Source organism: Artibeus jamaicensis, unplaced genomic scaffold, assembly GCF_021234435.1.
Source record: "Artibeus jamaicensis isolate MK-2021 breed Jamaican fruit bat unplaced genomic scaffold, CSHL_Jam_final contig_685, whole genome shotgun sequence".
NCBI lineage: Eukaryota > Metazoa > Chordata > Mammalia > Chiroptera > Phyllostomidae > Artibeus > Artibeus jamaicensis.
In genome coordinates, this window is record NW_026521924.1 from 15,151,824 (window position 1) to 15,157,823 (window position 6,000).

A 6,000-nucleotide genomic window follows, 5' to 3' on the forward strand; every position below is an offset into this window, starting at 1 on the left:
GGTATGGGACTCTCTGTGCTTCCAGGGCTTGCATGTCTATTTCCTTCACTAAATTAGGGAAGTTTTCTTTCATTACTTCTTCAAATAGAGTTCCAGTTTCTTGCTCTTTCTCTTCTCCTTCTGGCATCCCATTAAGGCAAATTTTGGAATGCTTGATGTTGTCCCAAAGGCTGCTTACACTATCCTCATTTTTCTAGATTCTATTTTCTTCTTGTTGTTCCGATCAATTGTTTTTTGCTTCCTTATGTTACCTTATCAAATATATTCCTTATCAAAAAAAATAGTCCATATCAAAGGAATATCAAGTATATTTCTTATCAAATCATTGATTTGATTCTCAGCTTCACCCACTCTACTGTTGGTTCCCTGTAAATTGTTCTTTATTTTAACTAGTGTATCCTTCATTTCTTACTGAATATTTTTTATTCCGTTGAGATCCTCACTAAGTTCTTTGAGCATCCTTATAACCAGTGTTTTGAACTCTGCATCTGATAAATTGCTTACCTCCATTTTGTTTAGTACTTTTTCTGAAGTTTTGATCTGTTCTTTCATTTAGGCCATGTTTCTTCATCTCCTCGGTAGCCTCCCTGTGTTTGTTTCTATGTATTAGGCGGAGCTGCTATGACTCTATGACTCTGTGTCCTGGTAGTGTGGCCTAATGTAGTACGTGTCCTAAGGTCCCAATGACAACAGTTTCTCACATCACCCAAGCTGAGTACTCTAGGTGCACTCTTCATGTGGACTGAGTACACCCTCCTCTTGTAGTTGAGCCTCAATTACTGTTGGCAGGTCAGTGGGAGCAATTTACCCAGGCCAGTCAGCTGCAAAGAGTGTCTGTGACCCGGGACCACCAACCTCCGCCCTCTGTGGAGGATCAGCTGTGTGAGAGCAGGGTGGTGGTGTTCCATTGTGGTCTGCAGCTGTCCACTGGGTGCACAGGCTCTGGGGTTTCCCAGGTGGTGCAGGCCAAGGTCAGCCCTGACTATGTTCTGCCCAGGGCCACCCTGCCTGAGATATAAAGCAATCTGAGATGGCTGCTACTTGTGCCACTTTTGGAGATTCCAAGGTGAAGCCAAGTTATGAATCTAGGGCTGCTTGTTGCTAGTGACAGGTTTGGGACCACTTAGCAAGAGGTATGGGGGCTGGGGGCTCACTGAAGCCAGCTGTTGCTTGTTCGAGAGGATTTAGGAAGCTGTTAAGCAGGAGCCAAGACCAGCCATTCATATGGAAAAGCAGCTCGGGTGGGCCCATAAATTGGGTGGGACAGAGTCTCTGGGGATCTTCAGGACAGGGTAAACAGTATTAGCCAGCTTGGTCAAGTTTCAGTTGATGGAAATATGGCACCCACCTGCTGGCTCTGTGACTGTTGGGGGAGAGTTTAGAAAAGGGACAATGGCCTTGCCTACCTTTCTGTCTAGGAGAAAGCTGTTCCCCAGCTCTGGTCTTGATGTCAGACCATTTAGTTTCTTCCTGTATGCCACTGATACCTTTAAAGCTGCTACCCTGCTGTTGGAGCTCAGAGGGAGGAAATCTGAGTAAGTCACTATGGGTTCTTTATGAGCAACTGCTTGGGACTTAAGCATTTCTTCCACCAACTCAATCTTCACTGGTTTTTGAGGCCAGAAATTATGGACTTATTTTCCTAGCATGGGAACACTGGGCTGTGAGGCTTGGTGTGAGCTGGGACTCCTTGCTCCTGAGATATCCCTCCTAAATTCTTATCCACCACATGTGGATCTGGATGCAGCCTGTTCTGCATCTCCGCCCCTCCTACCAGTCTGGATGGATGTGGTTTCTTTAATTCCATAGTTGTCAGACTTCCATTCAACACAATTTCTGATAGTTCTGAGTGATGGTTGTTCTATATTTTAGTTATAATTTTTATGTGGTTGTGCGAGGAGGCACACAGTGTTTTGCTAAGCTTCCATCTTTACCGAAAGTCCACCCTATGTCTTTTGATTAGAGCATTTAATTCATTTACATTTAAAGTAATTTTGATAGATACATAGTTATTACCATTTTGTTATTCATATTTTTATCTCCTTTTCTTCTTCTTAAAAAAGTCTCTAACATTTTTGTGCTACTAGTTTTATGGTGGTGAACTCCTTTTACATTTTTTTTTGTCTGGGAAGTTCTTTATCTGTCCTGCAATTCTAAATGATAGCTTTGCTGGGAATAATAATCTTGGTTTAAGGTCCTTGCTTTTCATCATTTTGAATATTTAGTACTAATCCCTTCTGGCCTTCAAAGTTTCTGCTGAAAAATCAGCTGACAGTCTTATGGGAGCTCCCTTATAGGTAACTAAATGCCTCTCTCTTGCCGCTTTTAAGAATTTCTGTCTTTTTTTTTTTTTAAGATTTATTTATTTATTTTTAGAGAGGGGAAGGGAGGGAGAAAAAGAAGGAGCGAAACATCAATTTGTGGTTGCTTCTCATGCTCCCCCTACTGGGGACCCAGCCTGCAACCCAGGCCTGTGCCCTGACTGGGAATCTAACCAGTGACCCTTTGGTTCGGAGGCTGGAGCTCAAGCCACTGAGCCACAGCAGCCAGGGTGATTCTCTCTGTTTTAAGCTTTAACATTTTAATTATGATGTGTCTTGTGGGGGCTTCTTTGGGTTCAATTTGTTTGGAACTCTGTGAACTTCCTGGGGTTGTATGTATATTTCCTTTGCCAAGATAGGGAAGCTTTCTGTCATTATTTTTTTTTTTAGTAGGGTTTTAATTTCTTGCTCCTCTGTTCTCCTGGTACTCCTATGATGCAAATTTTGGTATACTTTATGTTGCCCAAGAGGCCCCTTAAACCATCCTCATTTTTAATTTTTTTTTATTTTTGGTGTTCTATCTGGATGTTTTCTGCTAGCTTATCTCTCAAATCACTGATTCAATTGTCTACTTCATCTGATCTATTATTGATTCCCTCTGGTGTAGTTTTCATTTCAGTTATGGTATTCTTCATTTCTAACTGGTTCTTTTTTCTGTTTTGTATCTCCATTTTCATTTTTCCTATCTCTCTGTTTCAGTTCTCACTGAGTTAATGAATAATCCTTATAACCAGTGTTTTGAACTCTGCATCTGGTAGACTGCTTATCTCCTTTTTGTATAGTTCCTCTGAAGTTTTGTTCTGTTCTTTCATTCAGAACATGTTTCTTTGTCTCCTCATTTTCACTGTCTCCCTGTGTTTGTTTTTGTGTATTAGATAGAGCTGGGACATTTCCGGGTCTTGGTAGAGTGGCCCTATGTAGTAGGTGTCCCATTGGGCCTAGTGGCACAGTTTCCCTGGTCACCTGAGCCAGGTGCTCCAGGTATATTTCTTATGTGTGCCCACCTGTTGTAGTTGAGCCTTGATTGCTGTTGGCACTTTAATGGGAGGGACTGGTCCTCAGACTGATTGGTTGAGGACCGGCCATGACTATAGTGGAGGAGCTGTTTTTAGGGGCTCTCCCCATGGAGCGGGATTTGCTGTAATAGAGCTCTGGGGCTCGCTGGTTCTGCCCTCTGAGTGTGTCATTTGTAGAGGTGGTTGGGTGGTGCTCTGATGTTATCTGAAGCTGGCCACCCAGTGTGTTGGTTCTGGGGCCTCTTGGGAGGTGAAGCCAAGGTCAGCTGCTGCCTGTGTCCTGCCCAGGGTCACCTGGTATGACCTACAAAGTGATCTGCAGATGGTCGTCACTAGTGTTGGACTTGGGGCTGCTTAGCAAGAGGTAAGGGGCATGCTGAGGCCAGATGCTGCTTGTTTGAGGTTTGTGAACCTTTGAGAGATTTTAAGAAATTCTGCAGCTTGAGCCAACACAGGCCACTTGTATAGAAAAGCCGTGGGAAGCAGTTTGAGTGGCAGACAACTTCTTTTATCCCATCTACTCTTCCCTCTAATCTGTGAGGTTAATAATATGACAAGATGGTAAAGGAAATGAGTACCATTATATCACAGCCTTTTATAGGCTTCTTTAACTTTGATATGTTCATGTCATCTCTTCATTTTCCCAGTAAGGTAGGAAAAGCATCCAGGTGAGGGCCTGTGGCACAGAGGAAGGTGGTACAAAGGCCAAGCTTGTATGAGGTGTGGTGAGGCTATTATAGAGAGCTGGATGCTAGAGAAACCCCAACACCAATATATCTTCAACTGTGTCATGTTTCAAGCAATGTTCCAAGAATGAAATTGATGCTTTTATATATAATAGCCAAGATATGGAAGCAACCTAAGTGCCCACTGACAGATGAGTGGATAAAGAAGAGCCGGTACATATGTAAAATGGAATTATTACTCGACCATAGGAAATAAAATCTTACCATTTGCAACAACATGGGTGGACCAAGAGAGTATTATACTAAGTGAAATAAGTCAGAGAAAGACAAATACCAAAGATGTCACTTATATGTGGAATCTAAAAAGCAAAACAAATAAACAAACAAAACGAACAAACTCATAAATACAGAGATCAAATTGATGGTTGCCAGACAGAAGAGGGGTTGTAGGGATGGGTGAAAAGGCGAAGGGATTAAGTACAAATTGGTAGTTATAAAACAGTCATAGGGATGTGAAGCACAGCACAGAAAACATAGTCAATAATATTGTAATAACTATGTACGGTGTCAGGTGGGTACTAGATTTATCAGAGTGATCACTTTGTGAAGTATGTATATGTCTGATCCCTATGTTGTACACCTGAAGCTGCTATAATATTATATGTCAACTGTAATTGGAAAAGTTTTAAATTTTTTCAATAGGTGCTAATGAGTATATTTCCTCTAAAATTCATTGAAATTTTTCTGAAAGATTTAAGAAAATAAATTACTTCTGAAAAATAATTTATTTATTTTTAGAGAGGGGAAAAGACGGAGAAAGAGAGGGAGGGAAACATCAATGTGTGGTTGCCTCTTGCATGCCCCCTGCTGGGGACCTGGCCACCAAGGCCAGACATGTGCCCTGACTGGGAATCAAACCTGTGACCCTCTGGTTTATAGTCCAGTGCTTAATCTATTGAGCCACACCAGCCAGGGCAAGAATTCACTAAAATATGAATAGTCACATACCAGTGCTCCACCACACTGAAGCCTCAGGAAATGAAAATACTATATTCATTTATATTTATTTTAAATTATCCTCTAAGACACCACTTGCAAAGTTGATGAGATGTCTAAAGTCAGTTATGGGGGCTTCCTGCTTTCCTCCACTTGATCCTGTTAGGACCCCATGGCTCTGGAAAATGAGGCAGGGAAGAAACTGATCCTTATTCCAGAACAATGATCCTCATTGCTCCTGCTTCTCATGCTCAGGACGTTGCTAATGAACTCTATCAGCTGTTCATGGAGTAATTCTGGGCAGCTGGAGAATTGCTGGTCACCATGACTCTGCCACCCACAGGTCCAGCCATGGAGGCCTTTGCTGTTTCTGCCAGGACCAAAGCCACAGTGGCTCTCTCCACAATGGATGTCTTCCATGCTGGCAACCCCATCCCAGTACCTGTCGCCTCAGGGTGCTTTTTCTAACACCCTTGGAAACAACCTCCTGTCTTTTGGAATTGCGTGGAGACTCACTCCTCTCCACACAACAACTCCTCTCTTGACCTCAAAGCAAAAAAAAAAAATCTTCACCCTGCTCCTTCTGAGACAATCCAGTCTAACTGCTCTACTTGTACCTAAGCCTCTCTAACAAAAACAGAGTGGGAGGATAGGAAGTGTTGGAGCAAAGTTTCATGAAGTCTTATGTCTCAGACAATGGTAAACCAGGGGCATTTGAGAAAAGAGACCTGCTTGGGAGGGAAAGTAGCCTTCTTGGACTGTAAATATCCATGGAGTTAGCAAATCTGCATTACGTCCCTACTCTGCTCCAGGCACCAAGGACGGGACAGTGCACAGAACTGATGAGGACCCTGCTGTCATGGAATCTAAATTCTCCTGGGCAGGTGGACAACAAATAATCAATGAACAAAATAATTCCTAGTTTTTGAGAAGTGCTAAGGAAGAAGTTGGCCAGTGATATAAAGGACTTTGTTAGATGTG